This window comes from Odontesthes bonariensis, chromosome 12, assembly GCF_027942865.1.
Source record: "Odontesthes bonariensis isolate fOdoBon6 chromosome 12, fOdoBon6.hap1, whole genome shotgun sequence".
Classification (NCBI taxonomy): domain Eukaryota; kingdom Metazoa; phylum Chordata; class Actinopteri; order Atheriniformes; family Atherinopsidae; genus Odontesthes; species Odontesthes bonariensis.
The window spans coordinates 28,442,842-28,460,031 of record NC_134517.1 but is presented as its reverse complement, the minus strand read 5'-3'; the positions used below and the strand labels follow the sequence as shown (position 1 = coordinate 28,460,031).

The following is a 17,190-nucleotide window of genomic DNA, read 5'->3' as shown; positions in this document are numbered from 1 at the left end:
TGTGCGCGCTACAATTAGAACTAATATATTTCAATACTGTCAAATGAAAATAAACAACCCATATGTCTGTGCTGCAGTAAGCGTGTATATGTAAACTCAGAATGAAAAAGGTGTGACCATCACACCATGCTTCTGCAACAGCTTTGCTATGATGCATCACAAATATACGTCAACATGTTGGTCTTTGCTGAGGAGTCTCGGAAGCATAAGACACAACCTGCTCTTGGTTGTGTTGGTGCAGTTGTTGGTCCTGTGCTTTTCTGTGGAAAAGACTCAGAGTCAGCTAAGTAGCTTTAAAATAATGAAGATTGTCTGTGCTTTTCACCGGTGTCTGTTTTGTGATTAATTCAGTTGTTGTCGGCCCCTCGCAGCTCGATAACTCTGTCAGCAGTTGATCTACATGGAGAATCATGGGACTGTAAGTCTGTAAAGTCTGTCTGCATTGGTTAAAAACCTCAAATCCTTGTCACTTGGACATCTGCATCACTCTTTCATAAAACTCAAAGATGCATTCCTGGAGTTTTGAAACTTATCCTGGTTAATCTGCGTTCTTTTAAGGCTTCTTTTCTGGGGTTCTAGAATAAAATGCACCGGTGTGCATGTCGTTGAAGAAATGCCTCAGAGGTATGAGCATAACGATCAGATTTCAGACCTGATAGTCGGACTGCATTGCCATGGGCGACGTGGGTGTTCTGCTCCAGCAAATGTAACGCTGAGCCTGTCTATTGAGCAGACTTGTTAATTCCTTGTAGTAAATCCATTTCTTCTGTATAGCCAGGGGTTAGGGTTAACTGTGTATCTACTGTACTGTTAGCAGCAGAAGTTATTGTGATAACTTTGCAGTGTTCTCCTGTCCTGGAATCAGCAGTGAACTGTGTCCATTGGCAGCTTTTTCCCAGATGAATAGATCATCTTTATGCTCCTACAGCACATTATTGCATTCTTATTCCTGCCAGCTGTCTGGCCTTGATTTAGTTTGAGCAGCATCATATGTTCAGAATAAAGTACTTGTTCTGATGTTCCCTTTCTGCGTTAATGAAAACATAATGTACCCGTGTCACATCCCTGTCAGTTACAGCTTTTAAATATTCACTGAATTTGAGCGTGGTTGAGAAATTCTGCTTATAATCTCTCTGGAATACATGATTGTGTGTTTTTTTTTTTTTTTTTAAGGAGTCAGGCTGTAAGCTACAGGCTAAGCAGTTTAAGAAACCTTTCTCTTCACTTTTTGCAGCGTATAAACCCTGATCTCGGGCTCACATTGACAGTTTTTGGGGGCGTTTTTTTTGTTTGAGTGGACGCTTCCCGCTGATTGCTCGGCTTATCCCCAGAGAAAATCCGCTTAACTGCATTTGTCTACCTGTGTCTTTGGCTCGTAACTGTATCAGAATCAAGCTGGAGGAGGGCGAGGGACTTTGAATAGGATGTTTGATTAAATGAGAACAATTTAATCAATGTTTTGATTGTTTTTGAGGCAATAATTCCTTTGGAGGTTGCTCTCCGGCTCCAGTTTAACCCATTAACACCAGAACACCAAAGTATCTGTTAATCTCACTTTCAGACACTGAGCAACATTTGCCAAATACAATGGAAAAGGTGGTAATTTACAGTTAAAAAGGCAAAGGTTGGAGATCTCAAACAAGTTTTTATTTTATGTCCAGTCGCTTACTATTGAGATTTTTGTGAACTGTGATAGTTTTGTGTACTTTTTCAGAAAACCCTCAGGTTTTAGGTTGTTTTTACTAGATTTTAGAATCATTTTAGAAGGAACCTGAGGTCTCTTTTTTTTAGATTTAATGCCTTTTTATTTTTGTCTTGATCAACCAAAATGATTACATTTGAAGTCACCAATGTTTCTGATTGACAGTTTGACTTCTTGCAATAAAATTGAGTTTTTCAGCCCTAAAAACAGCCAAAAATATATATATATTTTTTTCATGTTTGCAAGCATCAGCAGCAGCCCCGTGTGGATGAAGAGTTGATCATGTATCTCAGCAGTCAACATCAGTCTTACCGATCGAAACGGTTGAGGATAATCAATCCATCTTTTATTCATTTTTACGGTTCTGCCTGGTGGTGAAGGAAACAGCGGCCATATCACAGCAGCTGATGGCACAAGAGGGATCACATGCCTGAGCTGCTCCTTCAGGTTGCCTTAGAAACCAACCCAGGCTATTTGTTCCAATTTGCTCTGTGGCATTGAGATCAAAAAGCTCGGGACCAACGCTAATATGCTCTCTGCATATTAGCGTCTGTATTTGTAAGGACGCAGTGGGGCATCTGTTCACCTCGTCTCCATCCGTGTTGTTCACGTACAGTTTTCAGTGCAGTACAAGACCTGCCATGTTGGAGGAGGTTTAGGGGTTAATGCACCTCGACGGTTTTGAACTTTCTGGTGGAATGGCAACCTGCCGTAACGGGCCCATTTTCCCTCCAGCGCCCCATCCGCCCCGTGAAGTTTCGACACCATTCCTGCTCGGCCTTTCCCGCTCCATTGAAAAGTTGGCAGTTTGTTTACGGGAGCGGCAGCACTTCTTTGTGGCTCTGCTTTCTGCTTATGAGAGGGAGGCGAACAGTGCATTGAAGACTCACCCCTCCCCCTTCTCCCCCCCCCTTCCCTTCCCTTCTTCCAGAATCAATTTGAAAAGGACAGACGGCCCTCTCAGCCCCGTCCCTACACCCCAGTGATGCTTAGCTGGTGAGTACGCTTTAATCTTTTTCATTCACAGCTTTCTTGTTACTTTTATTCATTTCTCTGTGCATTTTTCAACCCTTCTTCATCTTTTTTTTACGTGGATCTCTGCTTTAAATTTCGCTGACAAACATTTGACTTGCTTTGTGTCCCAAAGTTTACTGGCAAGCAGGCTTCTCTCTGGCCATGCGTACGAGGGTTAGCAAGTCTTTTTTTCTCTCATTCACACTCCCTTTAAACACATTCCCTCCCCGAACAAAGTCTCACGGGCCTTTTGTAGTGATAGTTGGGCCATATTTCACGGTGAAAGCCCTTTATTTTCACCGAGTGAAGTCATTTAAAAAGAAGCATGGAGAAGATGGTTTTGGAGGCAGAAGAGAAGTAGTTTATGAGTAAAGGGGCTTCATCCAGGCCACCATCTCCATCCCCCATTCACGTCTACCTCGGCGTGTGAATTGGTAAATCTCTCCAGTTCCAAACAACTTTGGGCCTAATTGACAGTGCACAGTGACATCATTATCCGTGGGACACCAGCACATACTCACCTTGTGAAATCTCCTCTAACTGAGCTCACTGGAACCAATTTTTAGAGCATATATGTTGGCTCTTAATTCGGTCATAATAGCAATAATAAGATATTATTTTTGTCTTCTGTCTTGTATTGAGAGGACACTGTCCTCTAAAATCCTAACTGTCCTGAGGACTAGTATTTAGTAGCAAATACGGAGGCAGAGGGAGATTACAGTTTTGTTAAGAGATGTTTTAAGGTGTTATATATCAGGACATGATGGATAAATATCATCTGGTTCATAGTATGTCTTTAAACTGGGTAAATACAACCTCAGATGAACAACACACGACGCATTGTACCACATTATCTATTGAACGTAAAACTAAACCAAAATTTTTTATTTTTAATGGTTTTCAGTATCTCTTATATTGTTGTGGAGGAATTTTTGACCATTTTTCTTTCTAATCTTTCGTCATTTCAATAAGATTGAAGGCTTTTGCTTAAAACGTCTTTCTAAAGGTCGCACCACAGCATCTCAGTCAGGCTGAGGTCAGGACTCTGACTGGACCGTTGCAACATCTTGATTCTTTTCCCAGGTCCTGTGGCTGCAGAACCAGCCCAGATCATCAGCCCTCCACCACCGTGCTTGACAGCTGGTGTGAGGTGTTTGTGCTGATATGCTGTGTTTGGTTTCCTCCAAACGTGCTGCGGTGCATTATGAACAAACATCTCCACTTTGGTCTGGTCTGTCCAAAGGACATTGTTCCAGAAGTCTTGTGGTTTGTTCAGATGCAGCTTTGCAAACCTAAGCTGTGCTGCCATGTTCTTTTTAGAGAGAAGAGGCTTTCTCCTGCAGCCCTTCCACACAAGCCATACCTGTTCAATGTGTTTCTAACTGTGCTGTCATGACCTTTAACCTTTAACATGCTAACTGAGGCCTGCAGAGTCTGAGGGCCTGGTTACACGGAAACGTTTTTCACTATAACTGATATTTTTGCTTATCGTTTGGCTGTCGCGGCCATGTGGAGCCGGCGTTCTGGGTACCCCAAAACGATATTTTTGGAGAATGGGTTCCAGAGTGGGAAGATCTAGGAACGCCGCCGTTCACGTTTCCATTGTTACAGCCAGAGCGGATTTGTTTACATCTGCGTCACAGCCACATGACCAACGCCAGTGACGTATACACATACGTCAGTGACCAGAACAAAAAGCGGCTTCCATTCAAAATCCGGAAGAAGAAGACAACACAACAAGGACAGACAGCGATCATCATGGACCCCACATCATTGATAGTAGCTTGTTGTTGTCGTTTGAGCTTCACGTATTGCTTCTTCTATTGTTCTGGTGTAACCGGTGGGGGTGGCTTACAGCGCACCTAGAGGTGTGGCGTGTGTACTGCATCGTTCTCAGCAAGCGTGGTATTTCCATGAGGACTGATATTTTTACAGAAGCTTTCCTGTGTGGTCGCAATAATTTTCATACTCTGTTTAAAAAAAAAAACCCTCGTTTCATTTTCGTGTAGCTGTAGCCTGAGATGTAGCTCTTGGGTTTTTTTCAAATTCGTGGGTTAAATATCTTCGGCTCCAGTTGAGGTTGGCTCCTCTAACCCCAGCGTTGTTTGCTGATATTTAGTTCAGAATGACTATAAGCCGGAAGAAAACAAGCATCTTTCAAGCCAATAAGAGAGAGAATTGGTGGATTGAGAAGGATCGTGATCTAGAAAAAGTTTGGGTGTTGGAGGGGGACTCATCCCTGGACAGGGATTCTCTGTAAAGCATTCTGTTTGTGGCCCCAAGGGCCGAATTAAGAGAGCGTCATTATCCCTGGCAAATGACCACACCGCCTTTGTGGTCCAGCCATGGCACATTAGTGTGCCTTAAAACGTGGTCGAGCCGCGCTCATTCAGCTCACAAAAAGTGGGGCCGCTGTCGGATCCTTGGCCCGGCTCACAGAGGAGGCATTCACACCGCATCGGGGTGGGGGGGCGACGACGGCTATGGTGATAGAGAGGTTCTCCTGAGATGAGTAAAAATCACTCAAGCAGATGATTTCACTCGTCTTGGTCTTGAGTTTGATCAGTTGTGGAAACCATGAATCTGACAGAGAAACTTAGAAATGAGGTTTTTAATGTGAGAATTGATAATTGGCTTAGTGGTCATGAAAACATCCATTTCATTCTGTTCAGGGTCATGGGGGGAAGCTTGAGTCGATCTGTCACAGGACAGGGTGTGGGTTACACTCTGGCAAGTCACCCGTCTGTCAGGGTTGCTAACAATTAGGGCTGGGCAAGTTAACTTGGTAATTATTTAACGCCGATAAATATTTTATCGCGCAATAACGCAGGTTTTATTTTATTTAAAAAAATAAAAAAATTGGGGGGGGCTTTTGTCCCTTTAATGGATAGGAATGTTCAGAGAGACAGGAAGTAGGGGGCAGAGAGAGGGGGAACGACATGCAGCACAGGGCCGTCTGATTCGGGACTCGAAACGGGGCCAGCTGCAGCGAGGACTATAGCCTCTGTACATGGGGCGCCTGCTTAACCCACTACGCCACGGACCACCCCTGTTTTATTATTTATTTTATTATTGTAAAAGGCTGTTGCTGTCTGCTGCGGAACCGGAAAAGAAAGTAATCGGCGGATCCACCAAACATGGAGAAGGGTACGGAACTTTTACTCGGCCATTTTCATTTTAAAGTTCTTCCAGACGGCGGAGTCGACAGAACCAAAGTCATCTGTAAACACTGCCAAGTTGAATTGTCTTCTCAGCGTAGTAGTTCCAGTCTAAAATATTACTTAAAGGCAAAACACACAACTGATAGCAGCAAGTCATTCAAGGAAACAGACAGTGGAGCGAGGCTTCTACATAAAAACTACAGAAAGATGCTGATGTTAAAAGTGTGTTTGCACAACAAATGTTATGGCACTTTCATTCATATGGCAGCACATTTAGAATAAAGCTAAATGCTAAAAGCTATACACTACTTTTGGATTCATTTTTGGATTCTGCGTACAAATGCGATTAATCGTGTTTAATCAGGGAAATCATGTGATTAATTAGATTAAACATTTTAATCGTTGCCCAGCCCTACTAAAAATAAATTGATAAATGAATAGATGCATAAATAAACAGTTGGAGCTTTTCCCCTGTTGTACCCGTTAAACGGCTTCTTCTGATATTTTGCAAATGTGCTCAATTTTCTGTAAATTACCAGAGGACGGCGCTTCAGCAGCCACAGTGACTCCTCTGTATGAGGAGAAGAAGAGAGGGAAAAAGATGAAAAATAAGAGTAAGTCCACTTTTCCTCATGTCACATTTACAGAAGCAGGCTGTGGAATTAAAAGCAGCCCTGCTTGCTCCTGCATGTGCTTTTTATATGCTTTCAAACTGGTCTGGAATGTTCCAGATATCACTGATTTATGGCTACAGTTTGGTCCTTTTGCCAGTCAGCTAATTTTGGTTAATTATTCACTTCCTCAAGTAAAAAAAAACCTTCTTTGGTTGCACCTTTTTAAAGTGCTGATGTTTCACGGCGTTAAATTAAACATCTTTGCGATGATTTCTTGCTTTATATCGGTATCCAACTGCTTCTAATCAACGGTGTGCAACCAGGTGGTTAAGTTCAGTCTTTATGGGGAGTCTGAGCTTCCTGTTGGTGTCAAAGATGGAGTGGTCAGATGTGATCCACTGGGCATGAAACGGTTGAATCAAGTTTTCATCAAACGGCGATAAATTCAGAGAGCACCAGGCGCTATAAAGTCCGGCTATGTGAAGCTCCTGTTGTGTGTGACACAATGCTTCTTGGCCCTTTTCCTTTTATTTATCATCTAATCAACTGGAAGCCTAACCTCTGGGACTGAAGCTGGCTTCTTTTTTAGTTTCCTCTCTACGATGTGTGGGAGATTGTTTCCTGGTTTTTATGAAGTCGATCCCTCTGCCGCGGTAGATGAAGAAAGGGAGGAGCCTTTTGTCAAGAGGCGGAGGCAGAAACGCAGGGCTTGTAAATCCTTCACTGATCTTTGGATCATTAAGTAGTGAGCTCTGGGTTCTCGGGTTCTTTATCACCAGGCCTGGATCCCAAGTCATAATGGAGGCTAACTGGCTAATGATTAGCTGTTTTCTGCATCTACTGCAGAGCTGACTGCTGCCAGAGTGAAACGGAGGAGGCTTTAAAAACATATAAATTTGTCCTCTACTTATATTTGTCTGACTTTTCTTTCTTAATTTCAGACTATTCACAGCTACTGTTTTTACCAAGCTCAGATAGTCTTGTTTTTGTTATCTATATTTTTTCCCAGCTTGCTTCTTTAACTGCGTACCCTTTTTATAAGTAAATTAATAGTTTCTATTTCCACAGAGCTGCTGCTGAACACGTTTTATTGTCTCTGAAAAAGCCTTTTGGAGTCTAAAGGAAGAAGATTTGCCTCTAAGAAAACAAAGAGTGTGAGAGGCAGTGTTTTGGAAAATCATCACCTTTTCTGCTTCCTATCAAACATTCTTGATTACATTTTTCTGGAGCTATGCAGCCGTGTGATTATGATGCATCTCCGGCTCTCAAACAAAGACATAAAGCCTCTCTCTGAGGGAGAATTTACTGGTTTTGAACAAGAAGCATGTGAGGTTATATTCTTAAGGACTAAAGATGGGGGCCAAGCTGGAGTTACGCCTCTGTTTCAGCATTTCCAGACCAATGCAGTGGGTTTTACCTTTGGTCTGTTGCACTGCTGCAACATTAAAGGATAAGACCGGTTTTTTGACATTGGGCCCTTGATTTCACATTATAGCATGATGTTCTACTCACCCCTGCTTGTTGTTTGTCATTTGGAGCTGTTCCGAAGATATTCGCGAGGCGTCTGGCTGCTCTCTTGAGATATTCGGCCATGAAACGGTTTCCTATGGGCAAGCTCATACAGGCACAAACTATGCTGTTTATAATTTATTAATTACTGTACACTAGAACTGATAACGTGGAGGTGCGTCGCTTACTTAAAAAAATCCGGGTTATTGTAATTTTGATTTTTTTGTCGTAAAGTGGGTGTTACTGACGTCATCGTCGTGCTACTGCCACAGGCAGCCCACAGACCTGCTGCCTATTTATTCATTCGGCTAAAATTCAAAATTAGTAACCCGGATTTTTTTAAGTAAGCGACGCACCTCCACGTTATCAGTGCTGGTGTAGAGTAATTAATAAATTATAAACAGCATAGTTTGTGCCTGTATGAACTTGCCCATAGGAAACCGTTTCATGGCCGAATATCTCAAGAGAGCAGCCAGACGCCTCGCGAATATCTTCGGAACAGCTCCAAATGTTCAACAACAAGCAGGGGTGAGTAGAACATCATGTTATAATGTGAAATCAAGGGCCCAATGTCAAAAAACCGGTCTTATCCTTTAAGAGCCTATTATGCAAACAAAATAATTGCATATTCATTGTTTTATTGTTAGTCATAAAGACGGAGGAGGAAATCTGCTGTAGATGTATTAAAAAAAACAGCTCAATAATCACATGCTTCATGATGCACATGGATGCTTTATGTGCTACATACATGTAGGGTTGTATGAGTCGGTCAAAACGAGACATGATGGGATTTTAACATGAGTAAGTTAACACCTACAAACTCCAGCAGACGGTATAAAGTTGCTAGACATCCGCCTGCCAGTACTTGACAATATAAATGCCAATTCTGAGTCATATCCTCTGTAACTTTATGGCCTGTTTCTGTGTAAAAATGCAAGTTCTTATGTTACAGAAGTGGTTAAACCTTCTGATATTAATTGGTGTGTGATGGGATGCAAATTCCAGATGCTGCAGTCTGACAGTGACAGTCCCATCCATCCATCGCCTTGACAGCAGCACCTTCAGCCCTCGCCGGTACACTGATTCCTGTATTGGCGTGGAGCGCACCAGCCGGGCTGTCAAGCCTTTACATTCACTGCCAAAAAAAAATATCTCCTTGCTTTAAGAAAAACACAATCTGTTCCAGAAGACTTCACTGTTCATGTGTCCTGCTGTTGCCCTGACTTGTGGCTTGCAGCCCCATAATGCACCACATAAATCCAGCTTTAGCACGTCAACATCTGTTAAATCCTGTTTGAAACCTTTTGATTTATTTTTGGCGACCTCACCGGAGTCGGACTGCAACGGGAACTCGACTGCCTCCTCGCTGAGGTTTTTAACTTGGCGGGAAAACCACTTTCACTACAACTTTCACTCTCCACAACAGCAATTCCTGGCTGTAAACTTGCTGTTTGCTGTTTAATCATTCAGTAAGGATTAGTGGCACTGTGTGTTTTCTAATTATAGACCTGGACTGTGCACTCTCCTCCTCTGTGGGGTCAAATCTAGCCCACCAGGCTCTCAGCCAGCAGCTTACTCACAGCAGCTCTCGGCTGCTGCTTTCACACGTTTATTCCTGTGTGCATTCCTAACTTGCCATCTTTTTATTGTCTTTCTTTTCGTCTTTATCACTCTCCTCTGTGTCTGCCCGTGTCTGTTTCTCACGCTCACTCGTGTCGAGTTCACGACAAAGACTTTTTATTTGGATTAAAATAAAACTCAATGAGGTAGCTGTCAAAATAAATCACTTCCTATATCAAGGAGGAAGCGAGGAATTGCCTGAAGTAGAAGGACAGCAATTCTTTTTCTTTTTTTTTCTTTTTTTTTTTTCCCTCGCAGACAGTCAATCAGTTCCCTCTCACATCTTTTCACATCATTTCATTCTTCGAGAACAATGGCTTTGATTAACCCCTTTGGGAAAGCTCATTATCCATTTCCATCACAAAGGTGCTTGTAAGACACTCGGGATTCGAAATGCTCGAGCAAAAAAAAGAGAAAACATAAATCAAAGGAATATATTGAGCTCTCAAAGGCTCCGAAAGACGGAAATGGAAAAAAAATGATGGCTGCCAATCAAAGCCGACGCTCTGTGGCCAGATGCTGGTCGGTCTTTGTCGACATCGGCGGTGTGTATCTGTTCGCTGTTACTGCTTTGTGTCCAGAATGTGAACCCAAACGCCTTAAACAGATGTGTGATGAGTGGCTGAAGCAGAAGTCTGACGGGAACCTTTTCTCTGCTGTTTCCTCCAACGCCGTGTGTGTTAAAAGGATTCATTCTGCCAGTTTTAAGCAGTTGGAATGAGCTGAAGCTTGAATTAAGTACGTTTGAGTTTACTTTTGAGGACTTCTACGAGCTCCATCGTTGAGCCGAATCGGTTCTAGTTCTTTGAGGAACTCCTTGTAAATGGTTCAATCCATTTTTAATGAAAGAGTTTAGATGGGTGCGTTCTTCTTTCCCTTTGATGTGGAACCACAAAGAAGCTGCTGATGTTCTCTGAGATAACTCAAATATCATTAAAGTCCAATGACCACTCTGACATCTTTGATTCATACATGTGCCTGGACATGATTTTAAATGGACACTGATCTGTATGCGTTGTTGCTGAGGACACGGACAGGAAAGAGATTCTTGCAGCTTCGTGGACAACAAGGTGAAGGCACCTGAACATATTGAAGTTACATGCTCAGTGCCAGCCGGATGAAACTCACGTGGACACATGATAAACGTTTTAACCCTACAGAGGCTCCAGTTGGTCAGCAAAGCTTTGTTGCACAGATGTTAGCGTCAGGAAGCTAACACATAAAACACAGGCTGTGTTCGAAACCGCATACTACATACTTCCATACTTCCATACTGCATACTCATCGATCATCGATCAGACAGTATGCAGAGCGTTTACCCACAATGCATTTCGCTCCTGCCCGAGCCGAAATCAGCCGGCCTGAAGCTGATTTCTCTTAAGCTCTAAACTCTGTAAACTTTAGCAACATTTGAAACATTTTCAGGCGAGAAAGTAGTCGTTTAGATCCCCAACGTGTTGAAAACCTGACAAAATACCGGCTATTTACAATTTTGTTCCCACGAATTCGGCGCTACTAAAGCTAGCCGCAGTGAGCAACGCACTTCCGGTTATTTTCACAAAATAAAATACCCGTTGCCCTTTATCACAGGGAAAGCCATTACGATACAATTGGTGCTTTTGTTTTGAAAACAGGAAGTGAACCTACCCTCGTTGTAGCTAGCTTAAAACTGCCGTGAAATGACGATCACCGACGTCACGTTACGTTGCATCTTGGGTAGTTTGAGTATGAGTAGTAACCTCATGATGCATACCCAACATTTCGGAGCATCTAGTATGCACCTGGGAACTTCTCGCTTACTCAAACTCGCATACCAACTCAAAAATTTTAGTTGGAGTAGTAGCAGAAGTATGTGGTTTCGAACACAGCCATAGTCTCTTCTCCAGCTTCTTCATTCTCTTTCTCTTCTATTTTAACAGTTTCAGCTTGTGTGGACACGTCTTCACCTCACTTCACAACTTGCTCAGGGCCTGAAGGGAATCAGGATTTAATTTTGGCCCCTTTTCCTTTGATATGCTAACTTTCCAAAGTACATTAACTTCAACATCTAAAACTGGGGTTGCATGTAATCCTTGTTCTAATACAGGATGACCTCCACTTCTTGTAGAATTGGGCGTCTTTACAAAGATAATTACTCGGAGCTTTGGGGCTGAGGAGAGTTCTTTGTCTTTGTGTCACTTCACTCGTATATTAAGGAGAGTTAAGGAGTGTCATTTCTTCTGCTTTCTGTGAATATATCAAAGTAAATATATTGTATTGGTTACTTTGACATAAGATTAGATTCAACTTTATTGTCAAAGAGCAAGTACAGGTACAAGCCAATGAAATGCAGTTAGCATCCAACCAGAAGTGCAAAGGTGTGCTTTTATATATACAGAATAAATAATATGTATATAATGTACACAAAATATATACAGACTTAATATATACACTATATATACTATGTAAATAAGTAACTGATTAATAAACATCTGCCTCTTGGACCTGAAAAACCTGAAATCTTAGCTGTTCACTTTCCTAGACGTGTAAACATTATGAAACGCACTCTTTGATAAAGATGTAGATCTTTATGGCTCAGCTGGATGAGAATGCTAATGAGAAGATCAGCAGATTGTTTGGTTGTTTTCACGTTGCATTTCTGTTGCGTCTGTGGGTGATGACATCACCTCTCCAACACAACACGGCCCCTTCGGGGATGCTTGTTGAAGGTGACGAATCCCTCTTGGAATGACAAACGTAGCTTCGGAGGCGTGTTGTGTGTCAAGGCGGTAAACAATGCCACCAGTGATCAGTCTTGTTTTCATTTTTCTCACCAAATTTGCTGGCATAATGCCTGGGTCATGCATCAAGAAGGCTATAATGAGAAATTGTGTTGTGAGACCACATGGCAATTAAAACAAGATACAAGATGTTTGTTTTTCTAATTACATCACAATGGATTTAATTATAGCTGCGCGCTTTGCAAAGCGACAGCGATGCAAATAGTGTCGGGTTCCATCGTCTGTCTTTTGTTTTGTGACTGGATGTTTTCTTCGCTCCCTGGGCTGTAATCAGCGGATGAAAAGATGCGATGATACTGAAGCTAAACACTGGCATCATTAGGGAGATCAAGATTTCACAAAGCGGAGCAAATCATCCACTTCAGCTATTTCAGTCATCCGTGTTTGATTCGGCCGTGTAACCGATATGAATTCACTGGAAAAAATCAGTCTTACCAAGTATATTTGTCTCATTTCTAGTCCAAATATCTCATTACACTTAATATAAGACACAACTGCCTAACAAGTACCATTTCAGCCAGATATAGGGACTTGTTTGAAGACAATACATCTGGAACATCTTGTTAAATGAAAAAGTCTTGAAAACAAATTGTTTTGAGTCGCATATCATATGAAACAAGCTTTTTTTTGACATTTGAATAGGTTTTTAAGCTAATTTAAACATCACTTTTATCTCAAAAGTCCTAAATATCACATCTTATTTCAAGAAATCTTGACAAGCCAATTTTCACTAGTTCCATTAGCAGATTTTTTTTTTTGCTTATTTCAAGCAAAAACGTCTTGTATTTGTTGTTTTTCTTACTTATTTTTGGAGGGGCATTTTTTCCAGTGTTCAATAGATTTTGCATTTAATGGTCTTTTAAATGATAACTTAATGATAAATAAACACAGTTTAAAGAGCTGAGATGGATGGCTGAATCGGAGCTCAATGAAATCCATTCCAATAAACATGCAGCAGGAAAGTTCAACCTTGGACAACTCCCGCCTCTTACTTTGCTCTGTGTCTTTCTTCGGGATCTGATAGCCTGAGGCGGTCTTAATTTATATAAGTCCATGTGATGTAAACGGCTTTATACTTTCGCCTAAACATCTGGCAACTCTAGTTTCTGAGTATGTGTGCTTTAATGAGACATTGTTTGGATGAAACCACCTCTGGTCTGGATTGTGAGATGGACTGACCGATCTTCTGTGACACCAGGAATACTTTTTGTGTCCTAAAACAACATACTCTTAAACTCTCGATCCAAATTATACCAATAATACCTAAATCAGCATTTTAAAAATACACATGAGCAAATTTCTATGTTGAATATCAGAGAAGGTGGCCGTAAAATACTCCTTTTACAAAGAGAAAATCTGGAAGGATCTTGTGTTTCCAGTGTTGACATGTGTGCAGTACAGCTTGCTCACATAAGATGGGTTTTAATGGCGTGGTTACAGTAAAAAATGTGTTTTGTCAAATATTAGAACAAGAAGTGTCAAACCGACAGGCACACAAGAATCAAAGTGCTGATATGAATATATTATCTTTCAGTGAAGGTTATTCTCTTGTAAGCACACATCTTAAACTAATTCTGTCAATGTTTTTTTTTCTTTTTGTTGAATGAATTAAGACTTTCTCACAATTTTACAAGTTTAAGCTAATGTCATTAATTAAAAAATCATGACTTCATGGCTGCAAATCCTTTTAAGATCTATTTCATGAAGCGTTAACAGTGAAAATGATGCTCTGCGTTGGGTAGTACAGTGTTAACAATGGGACTGATGGTTGTTTGATCACAGATAAAACCAATTAATTAATCTAATCTGTGATAATCTAATAAAATAGCCCAATAATCCAATTAAATTGGACATATTGTAGCCTATATTTCTTTGAATCTTGTTTTTCGCTTGTTTTTGGAGCTTTAATCTGTGAAAATGCAGATTTTCTTTAATGGTTTGGACGCCGCGCTGCCGGAATTATTTCCGCTTATAACTTTACATCTGTTTATGATGCGTAGCCGTGGCAACGGGAAAAATGTTTGCATGTGCGGAGCAGCTGATTGAGCTTGCCAAAGCTTTCCAAGTGATGTTTGGAATAAAAAACCCGAATCCAGGTGAGTTGGAAAAAGGAGACTTCTTGGATGCAGAGCTGGAACGAAATGAAGACTAAGGAGGAGGAAGTCTAAAGAATTCTATTGAGTTCTATTTTCCCAGCAGGAATTTCAGGAAGGCGTTGTTATTTTTTCTTTTGGAGACATGGCTGCAGGAACAACTCTAACGCCTCTTTACTTAGACTGAAGAAGAGGAGAAGCTGTGAAGGAGGAGGATCAAAGCCGGTTAACAACAGATGGTGTAATCCTGGACAAGGAGCTGCTGGCTGTGAGTTTCTGTCCATGTTGACTCCTGAGAGAGTTCACCTGAGTTACCTGCTGACACAGTGTGTGTGACATCATCAGCTGAGTTGCTGCCAAGCTACAAAAATAACACCCCAGTCTATTCATGGCGACCTCTGAAGGTTTCTACCACACGGCTCTCTGCTACACTTCACCTGATGTTGATCTATGTTCATCCATCTGTAACAATAACACACCTTTAATGAGAGAGAGAGATATATATATATATATATATATAGCGGCATAATAAACTATTATTGAATTAACAGAGATAAGGCAGTTCTGCTGACCTGTTGCGTCCTTTCTGCCTGCAGAGCAGAGACTGCTGAGCATCTGGGGAGACTTTTTAAGAAGCAAGAACCTGATTTATGTATTTTATTCTCCCCCCCCCCCCCCCCCCCCCCCCCCCCAAGCTGATGAATCATCAGCGATTGATCCGTCTTTGAAGAGAGGAACGACTCCTGCTGATGGCCCTCTTTGCACCTTTATTTTCACCTTTTCATGAACACCGTGTGTGTGTGTGTGTTTTGTAATTTGAGGCTTCTGAAAGTGATTGTTCGATTGTTGTTGTGTAACCTTCAACGAAAATTAATGCTTCTTCTGAAATATTTCACTTCGGAATCACAAAGGCGCTTTTGGATAGATTGTGCGGTTGTGTTTTTTTTTTTTTCTCTCTCTTGTCGGCTTTTATTGAAGTTTTTCCAGCCAGTCCCAAAGCAGCACAATGGTGGGGAGTGATGAATGCCTGCAGCTAAAATCCAATAAGATGGCTCTGGTAGGAAGAGCAGCATTTGCTCACGCACCTTCTACGTCGCTCTAACACTCGCTCGGTTGCTCATCCAGCAGCACGACTTCGAATCACTCACTTGTTCACGGCAGATCGGCGCTCTGTAATCACCAGCGGGAGGCACATCGCCAGCCTCTAATGGAACGCCACCCGTGTGGACCTGTCGCGCCAAGTTATGTTTCAAGTCTGAGGTGGATTCCCTCCAGCTGTCTGCTGTTGTCTCCACCGCACATGACCTTTTTTGAGCGCTTATAGACTGCTGTACAGACCACTTTAGAGAGAGAAATGGCAACGTGAATGCAATAAGCCTGCTCTTTATCACTCACACACAAGATTTGTATTAAATTCCTGTGTCGGTGCCTGGCAGTGGTTCAGATGTGCCTTATTGTGTTCAAAGATCAAGCAAAAACATGCATAAATCGGGGGGGTTGTTGCACGATAAAAGCCTTGACAACATGGATATAAAACCTAAAAAGAGTTCTATCTCATGGACCTTTTTAAGGGGAGTCCACACTGGAAAAAAAATCAAAGTCTTACCAAGTATATTTGTCTCATTACACTTAATGTAAGACACAACTGCCTAACAAGTACCATTTCAGCCAGATATAGGGACTTGTTTGAAGACAATACATCTGGAATATCTTGTTAAATGAAAAAGTCTTGAAAACAATTGTTTTGAGTCACATATCATATGAAACAAGCTTTTTTTTGACATTTGAAGAGGTTTTTAAGCTAATTTCAAGATCACTTTTATCTCAAATGTCCCAAATATCACATCTTATTTCAAGAAATCTTGACAAGCAAAAAAAAAATCTGCCAATGGAACTAGTGAAAATCGGCTTATTTCAAGCAAAAACGTCTTGTATTTGTTGTTTTTCTTACTTATTTTTGGAGGGGTATTTTTTCCAGTGCAAATAGACTGTGAGCAGCAGGTTGCTGATGAACATTTATCTTAAGAGCACAATACAGCTGTCACTTCAATGCTACGGTTCCCTGAAAACAACTTGATGCCTCGTTTATTCTGCAGTGAGGCTGTCTTTCCTGGATGTTTGGAGGCTGAAGGTTATTTTCTGTATCAGTTTGTTTAAAAACTCTGTTTAAATGAAGTGTAACATCCATATTAATTTGCAACTATTAATCACACTGTCCCTTTAAAATCTTTCAGCTGGTGCAGAACGCTGCTGCCCGTCTTTAACCGACACCAACAGACGTGTGCACATCACTCCTGTTCTTAACTCCCTCCACTGGCTTCCTGTCCTTTATAGAACTGATTTTAAACTTTTAATGTTGGTTTTTAAAGCTCTTAACGGCCTCGCCCCATCGTATTTATCTGAGCTTTTAACAGTCCTGGTAGAGCTCTGAGGTCAACAGATCAGTTTCTGCTGGAAGTGCCCAGGTCAGAATACAAACCCTGGGGTGAGCGAGCCTTTTCCCAAAGCTGCCCCCAGGCTCTGGAAGAAGCTCCCCGTCCAGCTGCGTCTTATTTCTGACCTGGGCCTCTTCAGATCTAGGCTAAAAACCTACTTATTTAGGATGGCTTTTAATACCCAGTAGTATGATGACACTTTAATCTTATTTGATCTTATTCGATTTTGTTGTATTTTATTGCTTTCACTGTTCTTTTATTG

General features: G+C 41.5%; 1 protein-coding gene across 5 annotated transcripts in view; it reads left to right on the top strand.

The window, feature by feature from the left end:
• The first annotated feature begins 2,631 nt into the window (after positions 1-2,631).
• sema5ba (sema domain, seven thrombospondin repeats (type 1 and type 1-like), transmembrane domain (TM) and short cytoplasmic domain, (semaphorin) 5Ba) overlaps positions 2,632-17,190 on the top strand; it is a 157,325-nt gene continuing 142,766 nt past the window's right edge. For all 5 annotated transcript variants that reach the window (XM_075479980.1, XM_075479979.1, XM_075479978.1 and 2 more), the window contains exon 1: positions 2,632-2,698. The gene's annotated coding sequence lies outside the window, so the exon portion shown is untranslated. The remainder of the gene's footprint in view (positions 2,699-17,190) is intronic.